We start from the raw sequence: 18,049 nt of genomic DNA on the forward strand, positions 1-18,049 counted from the left end.
TGTATATGTAGACCTGTGTGGTTCAAACTTGTGTTGTTTAAAGGTCAACTGTACTTAGGAATAAGTTAACCACAGAGGTACAATATCTGTACACTGAAAACTGTAAAGCATTGATTTTTAAAAATGAAGAAGGGCTGGGCATGGTGGCTTATGCCTGTAATCCCAGCACTTTGGGAGGCCGAGGCAGGTGGATCGCCTGAGGTCAGGAGTTCAAGACCAGCCTGGCCAACATGGAGAAACCCCGTCTCTACTAAAAATACAAAAATTAGCTGGGCATGGTGGCAGGCACCTGTAATCCCAGCTACTCGGGAGGCTGAGGTGGGAGAATCATCACTTGAACGTGGGAGGCGGAGGTTGCAGTGAGGCGAGATTGTGCCATTGCACTCCAGCCTGGGTGACAACACCAAAACTCCATCTCAAAAAAGAAGAAGAAGAAGAAGATAATACAAATAAATAGATACCCCATGTGCTTGGATTGAAATAATTTATATTGTTACCATGTCCATAATATCCAAAGCTGTACAGATTTAATACAATTCCTATCAAAATCCCAATAGCATTTTTCATGGAAATAGAACAGAAAGAACTCTAAAATTCATATGGCGCCACATAAAACTCAGAATAGCTAAAAGACTCTTGAGGAAGAAGAACAAAGCTGGAGGCATTACACTCTTTGATTCCAAACTACAGTACAAAGCTCTAGTAATTAAAACAGTATGGTACTGGCATAAAGACAGACACATAGGCCAGTGGAACAGAATAGAGTCCATTAATAAACCCACACATAGACAGTTAAGTAATCTTCAAGAAAGGTACCAAGAATGCACAATAGGGAAAGCACAGTCTCTTCAATAAGTGGCATTGGGAAAACTGGATATCCATATGCAAAAAGAAGAAAAATAGACTCTTATCTTACACCACAGACAAGCATCAGCTCAAAACTGATTAAGACTTAATTATAACTCATGAAACTATAAAATTCCTAGGAGAAAACAGAGGAAAGCTCCTTGACATTTGTTTCAGCAATGTGTGTGTGTTTTTTGTTTTGTTTTGTTTTGTTTTTAACATGACACCAAAAGGATAGGCAACAAATGCAAAGAAAAACAATTGGAACTACATTAAACTAAAAAGTTTCTGCATAGCAAAGGAAAGCACTAAATGAAAAGGCAACCCACAGAATGGGAGGAAATATTTACAAATCATATATCTGATAAGGGGTTAATATCCAAAATATACAACTAACTCATACAACTAAATATTTTTAAAAGATTACAAAACACCAAATAATCCAACGAACAATGTGCAAAAGACTTGAATAGTCATTTTTCCAAAGACAAAAAAATGATGGGTAACAAGTACATGAAAATGTGTGCAACATCAGTAATTATTAGGGAAATGCGAATTAAAACCATGATGAAATATTATTCCATTACCTGTTAGATTGGCTATTACAAAAAACAGTAAAAATACCAATTGTTAGCAAGGATGTGGGGAAAAGGGAATCCTTGTACACTGTGGGTGGGGATGTAAATTGGTACAGCCATTATGGAAAACAATGTGGAGGTTCCTCAACAAATAGAAAATAGACCTACAATATGATTCAGCCATCCCACTTTTGGGGAATTTCCTAAGGAAATTAAATCACCATGCTAATGGGATACCTGCATTCTCATTTTCTTTGCAGCATTATTCACAATAGCCAAAATACTGAAACAACCTAAGTGTCCATAAATATGTAAATGAATAAAGAAGATGTCATGTGTATATACAATGGAATATTATTCAGCCCTTAAAAACAAGGAGATCCTGATAATTGTGACAACACTGATGAACATGGAGGACATTATACTAAGTGAAATAATCTAGAGACATAAAGAGAAATAGTACCTTGTTTCTCTTAATGTGAAATCTAAAAATTCAAACTCAGAAACAGATTGCAGAATGGTCATTACCAAGGGCTAGGAGGGTGAGGGAAATGGGAAGAAGTTGGTGAAAGGGTACAAACTTTCAGTTAGAAGTGGAATAAATTCTAGAGACCTAATGCATTTGCTAAGAGAGCAGATCTCAAGTGTTCTCACCACAAACACAAAAAGGTAACTATGTGATGTAATTTATATGTTAATTAGTTTTATTGTGGTAATCATCTCACAATGCATATGTGTACCAAAACATAACACTGTATAGCTTAAATTTATACAATTTTTATTTGCTAAATCATACCTCATAAAGCTGGAAGAAAGAAAAACAAGAGGTTGTTATTGACATAAAATACTGTATTATTCCTCTGCTGCCTTCACCAAGAAAACTTTTAATAATACCAAGCACTGTATAATGATTGGCAAAATGCTGTAGAGGATCAGTTTACATGGAACAAGCACAGCAGCAGAAAATGTTATTCTTGACATTAATAATAAATGTAAGTGTAAATGAAGTCAGGCCAATTACCAGAAAGAAGCATTACCGCTGCAGCCAAGGAGAAGGGAAGAAGACCCTAACAGGTCCCTCTCTTTAGATTTCCCGAAAGCAGCCTTTTTAAGCGGTTTTCTCAGTCTTCCTGCAGATTTTCAGGTCCTGAGAAAATTAGGTTTTTCTAATTTCATCAGTTCTAAATTTATTACTTCCCAGAAACACAACTTTAATGTAGTGGCATCCCTAACCTCCAACTCTTTTTCTAAAAGAAGGGGAGAAAAAAGCCAAGAGTCTAATATGAATCTTAGCACAATTCATAGCTTAATATTTTTTAAAAATATGTACAATATTCATTGAACTTAAAGCTTCTCATCTATAAAAGGATGATTCAAAATAGTGATAGTCATAGCAGCTTTTTTTCTGTTTTTTGAAATAAAACACAGCCTTATAGGTGAAGAGAAAGTTAATAAAGGATATACTGTTCCGATTTCTGTTCGTCTGCTGAAAGCACTAGGTAATATATGTTCAAAATTACTTTTCATATAATACAAACCAGTCTACTGTTAACACATCACATTGGGAAACTAATTAATGAGAACACAGATTTTGCAAACTCGTTAATCTGAAAGGACTCTAAATTTTAACATATTTCACCTTGGTGTGTTACATTCTTCTTTGCACACAGATCTAAACTAGTTTTCAAAATGTTTAGTAATACATGCAAATGCATATTGGTACAACCCGTGTGGCCAATGCCATCTCCTGATTTAATGATTTTTATTGCTTCCTGATAATAAGAATCTCATCACTTTTTTTCACTCTTGAATTTCCAAGGCTATACCCAATAGTTAGCATATTGTAAGTGCTTATTAAATGTTGGACCTAAGGAAAAATCATTTAATTCAAAAACATAGGTTATTGCTCCCAAGCTCTGCCCCAAACTACAAACCATTTACACTAGTAGTGAAACAATATCTGATAGTTAAAAGCGTAAGATTTAATCTCTACCAGACCTACGTCCTTGCTCCACCATATATTAACTGCATTAACCTTAGCTTCCGTTATCTCATCTAAAATATACAAATAATAAAAATAATTGCCCCATAGGGCTGTTGAGAGTCCAAAACAAGATAATCTTTCTCAAGCTGTGAGCAAAGTAAGTGTAATAAAAGATGATTCTGGGCAGATGATGGCAATGGCAGTCTTTGAAATTTCCAGAATCTCCTAAGAGAAACAGAGCAACCGGACAGCAAAACCAAAAAACCGGAGACAATATTTACAACTGCACTAGGTGACAAGGTGTTCTCATGATTCTCAAAACAGAAGTGGTTGAGAAAAAAATTACCCACAGCCACAAGACCAGCATGTTATAAAGGTCTGTGGGGAAATGAGCAGAGAGGCACAACAGGGTGGCTGAACCTGAAAACACAAGAATGCCAAAATATCAAAGAAGTGTTCACAGGAAAGCACAGTAGGCAAAGTTGAGAAAGCAACTGAAATTGAGGGGATTTGGCCCCCTCCAAGAGTCAGTGAGTTCAAGGGGTCAGCATTTATGACTGAAGCGACTACACTAGCGTAGATTGATAAACATTTGAAAATGACAAGCCAGGGCTTCCTTCTAGAGCAAGGCACTACGCCAAGACAAAACTACTGGGTTTGGAATAAGAATTAAGCAGCATAGGAATGATAAAGACAAAGAAAAGATAAGGCCCAGGCAAAGTAGAGGAGAGGAAGGGTAACATGACATCTCAGAAGGCAAGTCAGCATTTTTTTTTTTTTTTTAATTTTATTTTATTTTTTAAACACAGCAGAAAAGGGAGTCCGTGAAGGTAGAGCTAGTTGTGAAAGCAGCTCTGATGAGTTTCCCTGTATCTTGCCTTCATCTGGAAGTTAAAGAAACCTAATCATACATAAGCATGAGAAATGGAATATTATTGAGGACAATCTCACATAAGTTACTATAAGATTAAAAAAATAAGGAGCAAAATAGCATCCCTCCAGCTCATAAAAATTGATTAAAATGAATACTTACTATTTAAAAATAAGCTGACAGACCTTAAGAAAATTACAGAAGACACGAAAGAGCAATATAAAGCAGAGTCAGATATTGTAAAAAAAAAAAAAAAAACTGAGGTGACAACTCAGAAAACAAATAGACATAAAAGAAAAAATTAATTTCAAAAATGTTCCTTCTAAATTCAAAGGAATAGAAAAATAAAGAAACAGAACAGATACTTACAAATCAAACACAGGAAATTTTTTAAAAAGCAAAAAAGAAAGAAATTAAAAAATATGATAATGATTTAATAAAAAGCGTCACATGTTGAAAGCAGGTAAACGCAATTCAACATACAAATCATAAGAGTCACTGAAATCATAATCAATCATAAGAAATCAATAACAAGGTAACTGAACAAATACAAACTAAAAAAAAATTAAAAAAAAAAAATTGAAACTACATATTGAAAGAACACACCAAGTTCCTGAGAACATCAATCCAGAATTACCAACACCAAGATACAGGCTAAAAAAAAAAAAAAAAAAAAAGTAGAATTAACAAAAAAAGAGAAAAAATCCTTGGAAAGTCTAAGAGAAAGTGATTTCTATAAACACAGTGTGAAGAGAAGCCAGACATTAGCCAGAGATCTCAGAACTCTAGGAAAGACATGATGGTGAGTTCCCTGGGTTTTCTTTTTGCCTTATGTATCCCAGACTGGGTACTGGAAAAGCCAATAACCTGGAAGCACCAAGAGACACAGGCCAAAAAAAAAAAAAAAAAAAGGAAAGTGTTCACAAAAGCCTGTTCTCAGTAGTCAGAGGTCCTGGAAAGAGGCAGCTTGCCAAGAGAGAGAATATTAGATGATAACTTTTTGACTCCAGCCAAACACCACAGGAAAAAAATGTAGCCCCACCCAACACACACCAACCAAGAGGAGGGTATAGACTTCTACCATTGCCAAACTATAACAAGGGTCCTTAGCCCCCAGCCCCTGCTTCAGGTTGATATCAGAGAAGATTGTGCAGAAAATAGTAATTAGTCAGTGTTACTCTTCCCAGCCGAGGATGTATCAGTGGAGACACGGTGGAAAGCCAGAGCTCCCATCTTAAGCTAGCAGTAACAAGCAACTCCCCCTTTCAGGTGTAAAGTTGAATGGAGAACCCAGAATTTATTGCCAGGCCCAGTAGTAAGGAGGTGCCGTTCTTCCTCCCCACCAGAGTAGATGGTATCAGAGAAGACCTAGTGAAAAGTCAGGTCCCTCACTTGGGCACAACAGTAGTAAGGCTAGCTCCCCAGAGTTCAGGGAGGCCACATAGTGAGTAGTAATGAGGCCACTGTGCCATTCCCTACTAGAGATAACAGCAGAGGCTTAGTAGTGTGTTAACAGTCCTCCTGTGTGTTAACAGAAGTTGAGTGGGAACTTGGTATTTCCACTATCCCTGGAAATAACGAGGCAGTGCCCCCTTTCTCACTGGAGTGGTATCAGATAAGGCCTGCTAAAGCAGAAAATTTAAATAAAATTTAAATAAAATTTGGAGTTTTTATAGGGAGAATTTAAAAAATTCTCAAAATGTCCAGATTTCAATTGAAAATCACTCATCATACCATGAAAGCAGGGAAATCTTCATATAAAAGAGATAAAGCAAGCAACAAACACCAACACCAGAATGATAGAATTGTTAGAATTATTTGGGAAGAATTTTAAAACAGCCATCACAAAAATCACCCAACAAGCAACCACAAACACATTGAAACAAATGAAAAAAAAAAAAAAAAAAAAAGAAAGTTTCTGCAAAGATATGAAAGTCCCAGAAAAAACAAAACACATAAATAAGAGTCAAATGTTAAATGTATGAGGTGACAAATATGTTAAATACCCTAATTTGATCATTATGCAACATATAGATGTATCAAAACATAAAATTGTACCCCATAAAACTGTATAATCATAATGGATCAATTAAAAAAGAGTCAAATGGAAATTCAAAATAAAAAAATACAATAACAAAAATAAAAACTCAATGGATGGGTTTAACACCAGAATAGAGAGGACCATTCTGGAGAAGAAAAGATCAGAGAATCTTTTGAAGAGGAAAGAATCAAAGAAATTGAAAAAAAATCATATTTAATCCATTTGAACAATAGAAAGAAAATAACCTGTAAAAATTTAACAGAGCCTGAAGGTTGTGTAGGATTATAACAAAAGATCTAATGTTCATTTCTTCAGAGTTCTGGAGAGAAGAAAGAGGATAGGGTTAAAAAGGTATCTGAAGAAATAATAGAGGAAAAATTTACAAATCTGGCAAACAAAACACAAACCTACAGATCCAGGAAGCTGCATGAAAACAGTTAGATCTATTTTTTTTGTAAGGACTTCTCAGAACATTGACTATGCTAATATGCATTTGAAATCAAAATTTCATAAATTGATTAGATATACAACCATTTTTTTCATAACTGTAGGTAGGGGTCATGCCACCACCTCCTGCATGGGCTTAAATTTACATTCTACATTGTTTCCTTTGGCTTCTTTTCTTTTCTTTTTTTTCTTTCTTTCTTTTTTTTTTTTTTTGACAAGAAATGTTGGGAATCCAATGACAGTAGTTTTTTTTTATTTAAGAAGAGTAAGCAACATTGAATCAGGAAGGATGGACTTTCTTGAGGCCTTCTAGTATCACAGCAGGTAGCCTCCCTCTGAAGGATGTGTGAGAAACATTGTCCAGTGAAACAGGGTCTCTTTAGGTCCTCTGTGGTTTGAAAACCTGCCTAACCCCTAGTAACACATTTCTGGATAGTGAAGGTGATGGTGAGTCTGGGTATATGAGGTAATAGATGCAGAAAACCAAACCCAATATAGGGTTCCTTGAGCCAATTGGTACCCTGTGAAATGGATATATATTTGAATCAAGAAGTGAATTCTTGGAAGCCCGAGAATGGGTAGCCTTGGACAGCTGAGCTTATTCACACTGAGTAGTATAATCATTCCTTTGGAAGAACCCTAAGAGATTGTATTGAGTTCTGGATCTACACTATACCAAGGTAGCACTGGTCTGTGTCCTCTATCAGAGTATGTAAGACTAGTGTTCAACAACTGCATTATATGGCAGCCAGGAGTGGTGGCCATAGCAGACTGGTCAAATTTCACTTCTTGGATTTTGAATTCAAACAGATCCCCATTTGGACTGGATAGAGCACCACAGCATTATTGGTCAATCTGAGGTGGGGACAGGAAAATCCTCAATTAGAAAAATGTGAAGATAAGCGATAGTTAACACTGCTTCTATTTAGGGATGTTTATTGTTTTTTCAAGTCATTCCAATGTTCAAATGCAATTTCAGTCATTTGGTAAATACTGAGCGCCTACTATGGTTCAGGTATAATGCAACATGGGAGAAATGCTGACATATTCATACGTTTCACAGACACTTATCAACTGACTGGCAGAGATGATAGAAATGAACATCATAGTTACTGCCCCCAAGATATTCAAAATATAGCTGGACAGATATAAATATAACATACAAATTACAGTACAGTATAAGTGCAGTAAAAAAGATGTGGACAAATTGCTGTGGGAACATAAAAACCACAATGATTTTATCTGCCTCTGGAACTTTTGAAAGTGTTCACATATGAGACTGTGGAAAGAGCCTCCAACAGATCCACATAAACATTTACCATCATATTTTTGTATTCTAAAAGAAATGTATAACATTAAGAAATCAGATAATGCCCTTTCTCAACAGGTATATTTTATATAAATTACTTCATAATTCAATATAAAATATACTTTCTTAATGTCAAAGATACTATTTAGGGACTTAAGATAAATTCCCAAGGCAACTAAGGATTCTGATTTTAAAATAAAGTTTAGTGAATCCAAAATTATCTTTAGGTATTGTTTTTCCCCATCTGAACCAGTATTCTTTCTGGCAAGGACTCTAATCATGTTATTACAATTACTTTTTTTTAGTCAGTCAAATTTAGCAGTGGGAGGTTGTATGCCAACTTTTGTGACCTAAATGTTAATAAGTTCTGATAACCCACTACCATCGGACCAGCCACAATTATGTTTTGAGAAGCAACTGTAATTTATTAGTGTTGGCTCTGATTAATTCATCAAGTTTACCTGCTCTCATGCATTCTTAGATATGTTTCTGTATGTTACAGTTAAAATTAAAATAATCTCAAAATGTTATTTACTTCTTTTAATTGTGTGGTATTTTAATGTTTTGCTCTACTGCTTCAAAAGAGAACATGCAGATGTTTCTCTATAGCCCAAGACACTAAAAATTAAATGTCCTAATGTAAATCTCTTAGGCTTTGATACTTATTCTCCAAATTAGGGTGGTCTAAAAGACAATGGCAAATGAATTAATTTGAAAAAAAAATAGTGAAAAAAGTAAATTACATTGACTATTTTTCTAAAGTGAATATGTTATCTATCTCTGTAAATACAACTTACATCTTTATTCTGTTATATTTGACATAGAGATACTAGAAGGTACATGGAATTCTTGGAACCCCAGGAATGAGTAGCCTTGGACAGCTGAACTTATTCACAGAGAGTAGTATAATCATTCTCTATATGATGTGAATCCCCTCAAAACATGACAACAGAGCTATAAAGATAAAATAAATAGAATGTTTTAATCTAGATTTGTTATCAATAATTTCTATTTTACAGATAAAAAGTAATTGCAAAATCTCCAACCAGTTCATTTAATCAAATGCTGCCTAATCTCTGATCACTTGAACACATAATCAGCTACACACTTCTGCCCACTTGAGATTTATTGATTCTTCCCATTAACACAAATACAGGTCCAGGTGCTACATATTATAATTATCATAGGTAATGTAATTACTGCATGCAAATTGATTACTATAATTAGTTTATGGTTATTTGTATGAGAGAGAGAAGTAAATTGCAATGCTTTGGGGAAAAAAAGATTAAGACAACATATCCCTCAGCAAACAAAGAGGAAGGCACATTAAGTTAACAATATATGTCACCACAACACATGTTTTAAGATATATTAAGTGAACAATTCCTAGTAGCAGATTTTGAAATACTACAGTATGAGGAGGAGAAGGGAGGACTAGATGTGGGAAACAGAGGAAGAGAACATAGAAGATTCAAAGAGAGGAATGGAAAGAGGGGAAAGAAAAAGGAGAGAAAGAGAATAGAAGAGAGGAAAGGGAAGAGAAAGCAGTCAACTTCACACCGAAAATTAATCTAATATTATAATAATAGTGCTATGTATTATAGTACTGCTCACCAAAAGAACATAGTTCTTACGATGAATGTTCTTATGATGAGCAATACTATAATAGTGGTATATTCTATTCCAAGATTTTTCTCTGGTTTTAAAATTTTAACTTCTAAAAAGAATTGGCTTTGATATCCTCACAGCTCATAAATGAGAAAAACAACAAAAGTGCCATTATATCATGGGAGATACAAAGATGAATAAGATATGGTTTCTCTCCAGATAAACTTATTTTTGTGAGAGTTTTTTATAGTTTTTAAATAATTTTTAATAGTTTTTTAATAGACCATTTTTTTTGAAAGACCATTGGGTCTTTCAAAATGAACCTTAACACAAATTTTGTGCATTTGTGAAATGCAAAAAAAAAAAAAAGTCACTTTATGGTAATATTTGTTTCAAACATTTTGTTTCTCTTTTTTTCTAATGACTCCCTTGTTGTTTTTCTTAAAATGAAAATGAATAAATATTCATTTTATTCAAATTCCTAATATTTAGTACAGGTAAATTATGTATGAAGCATTTTTCCATCATACAATGTAAAATCTTCATAGTGGGTAGTATGAATAATTTGTAATATAAATTAAATACAAACTTTAAAAAATCCTAACCTGAGAAATTATAAAGCTTTTATATAAATAAAGAGTAGATTTAAAATAAATAAGCACCTGCCCATTGTCATCTAGACATAAGGTAAGCAGTAGACACTCATTAAGTTTAATAATATAACCCAATTTAATGGCATTTGATTAAGAAGGAATATGCTTGGGTTGAGTGTAGTGGCTCATGCCTGTAATCCCAGCACTTTGGGAGACTGAGGCAGGTGGATCACTTGAGGTCAGGAGTTCCAGACCAGCCTGGACAACATGGTGAAACCCCATTTCTACTAAAAATACAAAAACTAGCTGGACATGGTGATAGGCACCTGTAATACCAGCTGCTTGGGAGGCTGAGGCAGGAGAATCCCTTGAACCCGGGAGGCAGAGATTGCAGTGACTTGAGATCACGACACTGCACTCCAGCCTGGGTGACAGAGGGAGACTCCATTTCAAAAAAGACAATGCTAAATCATTCCTTTTGTGGGAGACAATTTTCATTTTTGGCCTGGGTCTATCTAAAACATTTCAGTTAATTTTTTGTCATGATGATATTAGTGAGTGAATTGATTGCATACATTGAATTGAACAATTCATTTGCTCAGGCAAACCTTTAGACAGCTGAGAGCAAGGTTTTAATTACATACATGATAAGACAGAATGATGGCCCCCAGAGATATCTGAGCTCCAATTCCAGAACCTGTGACGATGCTATCTCACATAGCAAAAGTGACCTTGGCAGATGTGATTAAGGTTAAGGTCCTTGAGATGGAGAGACTCAATTACCTGGGTTAGGCAGGTGGGCCCAATCTAATCACATGAGTGCTTAAAAAAGGAAATTTCCTAGATCTAGTCAAAGGGAGACATGAGGTGAAGAAGGTTGAGAGAAATGCAGAGTCTCTTTGAGGATAGAGGAAGAGACATGAGCCAAGGAAGGTGGAAAAGGCAAGGAAATGGCTTCTCCCTTGGAGGCTCCAGAGGAAATGCAAACCTACTGCCACCATGATTTTAGTCCACTGAGGTCTGTTGGGCCTTTAACCTTCAGAAATATAAAATGATAGATTTGTGTTGTTCTCAGCCACTAATTTGTGATACCCTGTTACAGCAGCATAAGAAAACTTATATACACATAAATATGGCTCAGTTGCTACATCTTGACACTGACATAGTATCAATGACATACATAAAGAATGAATTTTAAAATGGTTGATTCATACATAATTTAATAGACAGCACATTTCTAATTCAATTAATTTAAATCTTTATTAACTTTATTTCTCTAAACTACTTTGAATTCTTAGATATTTACTATTTTAGTGGGTAAAATTTAAAACGGTATCCCCCCAAAATTGGCAGTTGAAACTGCCAGAATTTTTAAATGAGTTGTTCTATTTCTTCCTTACCTCATTCCATAAAATCTACTTTCAAGAAGGGGCTGAGGTTAACTGTGCTGAAATAAGCTTCTCTGAGCTAATCACTAAAAGAAATAGATTCATAAGGAATGAAGCCAGATATGAAAGTGAGGGAAGAGGCATCTGTTGTCCTCACTGTGGTGGTATATATCCCCGTGGGAGGCTGAAAAACATCTGTGCTTCATGAAACCCTTCCGTGAAAGAATTATGCGTCTCTACCAGACATTTCAAGCTCTTTAAAAAAAGATGCATTTTAAAAAGACAATTTTCCATACTAGCATTTAACTTAGCATTTGGCTTAGTTTTATTCTGAATTAATTTAAGTTTCCTATGAAGTAGATTTCAAGCTAGATGTGGATTTCTGCTAGTTTTATAAAGCATACCTTTTCCCTCTGAAACGGTAATTCCATGAGTTTGGAAGACAGGAAAGAAGACAAGAAAGTTGTATTTAAAAGTTAAGTCCAGATATAAGCAAAACAAACAAAAATCTCAGCAAAATCTCCATTTCAGTTGGAATATGGCAATGTTCTTTGAAGAATGCAAAGCTTCCAGGGGAAAAATAGGGTTTGAGTGTGGTTTTCCCTGAATGTCACAAATCAAACTTTTTATTTATTTTTATTTATTTATTTATTTTGAGACGGAGTTTCATTCTGTCACCCAGGCTGTAGTGCAGTGGTGCGATCGCAGCTCACTGCAACTTCCAACTGCCAGGCTCAAGCAATTCTCCTTCCTCAGCCTCCTGAGTATCTGGGATTACAGGCATGTGCCACCACAACTGGCTAATTTTTGTATTTTAGTAGAGACGGGCTTTCACCATGTTGGTCAGGCTGGTCTCGAACCCCTGACCTTGTGATCCACCCGCCTCAGCCCCCCAAAGTGCTGGGATTACAAGCGTGAGCCACCACACCAGGCCTGACAAATTAAACTTTAAGCACGTAAAACCTAGTAGATTTCCATTTCTGTTAATATGGAAAAACAGATAACCAGAAAACTCTCCTGCTACAAAACCCATAGAATTGCTGAAGAAAATATAGCAACACTCCTTTACATGTATTACTTAGATCATAAGAAAAGGAAAGCAATCCTTAGAGGAACAACACAAAAAAGTCCTGACATCAAGGCTGCCCTAGCAATGATGTTGTGGTAGCGGGTGTGTAGGTTGTAGGAGGACTTACAGTTCCTCAAACCAAGGGGCCTGTGGGGGTCAGGAACAAGATGGCCTGCCGAATAGGAACAGCTCCAGCCTCCAACTGCCAGCGTGAGCGACACAGAAGACGGGTGATTTCTGCATTTTCAACTGAGGTACCGGGTTCATCTCACTGGGGAGTGCCGGACAATCGGTGCTGGTCAGCTGGTGCAGCCCGACCAGTGAGAGCTGAAGCAGGGTGAGGCATCACCTCACCTGGGAAACACAAGGGGGAAGGGAATCCCTTTTCCTAGCCAAGGGAAGCTGAGACACACAACACCTGGAAAATCGGGTAACTCCCACCCTAATACTGCGCTTTACCAAGGATCTTAGCAAACAGCACACCAGGACATTATATCCCACACCTGGCCCAGAGGGTCCCACCGCCAGGGAGCCTCCCTCACTGCTAGCACAGCAGTCTGAGATCTAACTGCAAGGCAGCAGCGAGGCTGGGGGAGGGGCACCTGCCATTGCTGAGGCTTAAGTAGGTAAACAAAGCCTCCGGGAAGCTCCAACTGGGTGGAGCCCACCACAGCTCAAGGAGGCCTGCCTGTCTCTGTAGACTCCACCTCTGGGTGGAGTCTGACAACTGTCTGACAGCTTTGAAAAGAGCAGTGCATCTCCCAGCATGGAGGTTGAGATCTGAGAATGGACTGACTGCCTGCTCAAGTGGGCCCCTGACCCCTGAGTAGCCTAACTGGGAGACACCCTCCACTAGGTGCAGACCGATATGATACCTCACACCTCACATGGAGAGGTACACCCCTGAGACAAAGTTTCCAGAGCAAGAAGCAGACAGCAGCACTCGCTGTTCAGCAATATTCTAGCTTCTGCAGCCTCTGCTGCTGATACCCAGGCAAACATGGGTCTGGAGTGGACCTCAAGCAATCTCCAACAGACCTACAGCTGAGGGTCCTGACTGTTAGAAGGAAAACTAACAAACAGAAAGGACACCCACACCAAAACCCCATCAGTACGTCACCAGCATCAAAGACCAAAGGCAGATAAAACCGCAAAGATGGGGAAAAAGCAGGGCAGAAAAGCTGGAAATTCAAAAAATCAGAGCGCATCTCCCCCTCCAAAGGAACGCAGCTCATAGCCAGCAACGGATCAAAGCTGGATGGAGAATGACTTCGACGAGTTGAGAGGAGAAGGCTTCAGTCGATCAAACTTCTCAGAGCTAAAGGAGGAACTGCATACCCAGCGCAAATAAACTAAAAATCTTGAAAAAAGAATGGAAGAATGGATAACTAGAATAATCAATGCAGAGAAGGCCAAGGGGCCTGTGATTCCATTGCAAGGAAAGAATGCAAGGCACAAGGCTAAGGTCTTAGGTTCACTTGAAGTGGGAATTTGGAAATGAGATCCCCTGAACAAAGCCAAGACTTTGAAGAAGCATACATATGTTGGATTTTTAAAAATGCCATCAGAACAGTGAGATTCCAAGGAACTATGCCTATGTTAGTCTGGATAGGGGGGAAAAAGGAATTTATAAATGCAGATTTTCATTTTAACAGGTTATGGTCTCAATGTATACTATTCACATGATCCATGGATACCTAAAGTAAAATATTAAAGTAAAAAGTGGTCCCCAGAAGGTAATACTCCTGGGTTGCCTTAGCAGAAGTAATCTCAAAACTTATCTAGGAGGAATGTTCAATCCAGGCAGAAGAGGATTCCTACAGATAAATTATCTCTGAAGATTAGCTCAGAGTTCAAAATTTGCCATAGCAAAGAGTCAACAGTCACAACAAATAGCTCTGGTGTTACTCTAGGAACTTTTAAGAATCACTAAGTAGATTTTAAAAAGTATCTTTAAACTTGATTAAAGTAACAGTACCAAAATAATGTTTACAAAATGAAGCAAAGAACATTATGACAAAAGTTCACACATATTCTTAAAGAGATTAAACTAGTAGAAATGAATAAATATCTAGGTGTTGAAATTAAAACCTAGCAGAATATTTATTTAAAAAGTGAAAATCTCCAGAGGGATATGATTCTAATGAGTAAAAATCTATTACAACGCTTTTAATAAGGTAAAGTAAAAATGAGGACAGTCATGCCACATGGATTTCACTTTATTTTAAAGTCTCCCCTGATTTGAAAAGGATACTATAATAATCCTAAGGTTGAAGCACATCATTGACTTACAGATATCCACATGTATATTTTGTAGTAAAAAAACTGAAAAGTAATTTTCGTATGAAGTATGCAGTAATAAATTGGGATGATTTTCCAGATTAAACTCAACAAATATTTCAAATGTAACGTTAAATGCTAATAATGCAATAAGAACACAGTCTACATATATAATAAATATCTCTATAAATATGAGCAATTTTCTATGATACTTTTTGCCTGCAGATTATAACATATGGTATTTTTCACATACACATATATTCTTCATTTTATTAAACTGGCTTTATTGGTGGTTTATATGGTTTGGCTCTGTATCCCCACCCAAATCTCATCTTGTAGCTCCCATAATTCCCACATGTTGTTGCAGGGAACTGGTGGGAGATGACTGAATGCCGGTGGTGGATCTTTCCCGTGCTGTTCTCGCCACAGTCAATGGGTCTCACGAGATCTGATAGTTTTTAAAATGGGAGTTGGGCCCTGCCGCTGGCTCTGTTCTGCTCCCTGCCTCCACGCCACAGTGCCAGCCACAGCCACTTAGCCTGCAGCCACCACCTCTGAGCATAACATGGCTGTGCCACCCACGTTTGCGGACCTTGGCAAATCTGCCAGGGATGTCTTCACCAAGGGCTATGGATTTGGTTTAATAAAGCTTGATTTGAAAACAAAATATGAGAATGGATAGGTATTTACAAACTCAGGCTCAGCCAACACTGAGACCACCAAAATGCCGGGCAGTCTGGAAACCAAGTACAGATGAACTGAGTAGGGCCTGACGTTTACTGAGAAATGGAACACCGACAATACACTAGGCACCGAGATTACCGTGGAAGATCAGCTTGCGTGTGGACTGAAGCTGACCTTTGATTCAGCCTTCTCACCCAACACTGGGGGGAAAAAATGCTAAAATCAAGACAGGGTACAAGCAGGAGCACATTAACCTGGACTACGATATGGATTTCGACATTGCGGGGCCTTCCATCCGGGGTGCTCTGGTGCTGGGTTACAAGGGCTGACTGGCCAGCTACCAGATAAATTTTGAGACTGCAAAGTTCCGAGTGACCCAGAGCAACTTTGAGTTGGCTACAAGACTGATGAATTCCAGCTTCAGGCTGATGTGAATGACAGGACAGAGTTTGGCGGCCTCATTTACCAGAAGGTGAACAAGAAGTTGCTGTGAGTCTCACCTGGACAGCAGGAAACAGTAACAGGCGCTTCGGAATAGCAGTCAAGTATTAGATTGACCCTGACGCCTGCTTCTTGCTAAAGTGAACAACTCCAGCCTGATAGGTTTAGGATACACTCAGGTCCTAAAGCCAGGTATCCAGCTGACACTGTCAGCTCTTCTGGATGGCCAGGACGTCAATGCTGGTGGCCACAAGCTTGGCCTGGGACTGGAATTTCAAGCAAAAATGAATACTGTGCAATTGTTTGATTTTAAACTATTTTGCAGCATAGCTACCTTCAGAATTTAGTGTATCTTTTAATGTTGTATGTCTGGGATGCAAGTATTGCTAAATATGTTAGACCTCCAGGATAAAGATGATTCAGCTTTAAGATGTTAGTCTTTCAGAGGTACAGAAGAAACTCATTTCCAAAAAAGGCCCTTTCAGTGGTAGACTTGGGGGAACTTGGCAGCGACTTTGAGATGCCAGGTTTCTTTTTTTGTCTAGAAATGGCTGCGAGTGAAAGCTGATAAAATGTAGGCACTTTGTAAATTCATGTTGAGTAAATGAATGAAATTGTGATTTCCTGAGAATCGAACTTTGGCTTCCTAACCCTAATTGATGAGAGCCTCGCTGTTTTTAGATAGATCTTCATGACCTGTTCCCAGTCCAGTTCATCATTATCTCTTTTACACCAAAAGGTCTGCAGGGTGTGGTCACTCTTTTGTGCCATTTTGGGGTAGAGAGGGTGGATGTGATGAAGCCAATAATTCAGGACTTATTTCTTCCTGTGTTGCGTTTTTTAACCCTTGCACCAGAGTATGAAATAGCTTCCAGGAGCTCCAGCTATAAGCTTGGAAACGTCTGCGTGATTGTAATCACATGGTGACAACACTCAGAATCTAAATTGGACTTCTGTTATATTCTCACCACTCAATTTGTTTTTTAGCAGTCTAATGGGTACATTTTAGAGTCTTCCATTTTCTGTGGAACTAGAGCCTCCCCTTCAAATGCTGTAATTAACATCACTTAGACTCGAATAAAATATTGAAACCTAAAAAAAAGAAAACAACAACAACAGGAGTTGCCCTGCACAAGCTCTCTTTTTGCCTGCTGCCATCCACGTAAGGTGTGACTTGCTCCTCCTTGCCTTCCACCATGATTGTGAGGCCTCATCAGCCATGTGGGACTGTAAGTCCAATAAACCTCTTTCTTTTATAAATTGCCCAGTCTCGGGTATGTCTTTATCAGCACAATGAAAATGGACTAATCCAGTGGTATAAAAGGTTAAGTGGTAGATCCAGAAAAATAACCTATTAATTTCTGATTCCAAATTATTTTTTTTCTAATGAATCATTTTGTGCAACAGCAGGCAGTGGGGGACTTATCAGGTAGCCATTTTTTTTTTTTTTTTTAATTCAGATACTGCATTATTGTAGACTTCCAGAGCACTTAGGAAACCACAAGTATAAATCTTTGTTGAATATACAGTTGCTGCAAGGACAAGCCAAATTTTTCTTCAATAATTAAAAACATAGCTAAGATAGGAACCAGTGTGATGGAACTTGGTTCTCCTTCATTTTTTCCTTGTTCAATTCTTCATTCAATGATTGAACGGGGAGGGAGGTAAAATCACAAATAACCTGTCAGTCATAGCACTCTTGAGTTAGTTATTAAATATTTACAAAATGTAAGACTGTCAATGTACTGTGAGTTTCTTGAGGAATGGGAACAAATCTTGCTCACTATGTGTGTGTGTATATATATACTGTATATATACACACTGTATATATACACACATATATACTATATATATACATACTATATATACACAAACAGTATATATACATACTGTGCATATATATATGCCTA

At 37.3% G+C, this 18,049-nt stretch overlaps 1 protein-coding gene and 1 pseudogene across 3 annotated transcripts in view; one reads left to right on the forward strand and one right to left on the reverse strand.

The window, feature by feature from the left end:
* Positions 1 to 18,049, reverse strand: part of PCDH11X (protocadherin 11 X-linked) — a 790,323-nt gene that overhangs the window by 582,137 nt on the left and 190,137 nt on the right. The window lies entirely within an intron of this gene.
* On the forward strand, positions 15,580 to 16,552 carry LOC103232311 (non-selective voltage-gated ion channel VDAC1 pseudogene; annotated as a pseudogene).

This window comes from Chlorocebus sabaeus, chromosome X (assembly GCF_047675955.1).
Source record: "Chlorocebus sabaeus isolate Y175 chromosome X, mChlSab1.0.hap1, whole genome shotgun sequence".
Classification (NCBI taxonomy): domain Eukaryota; kingdom Metazoa; phylum Chordata; class Mammalia; order Primates; family Cercopithecidae; genus Chlorocebus; species Chlorocebus sabaeus.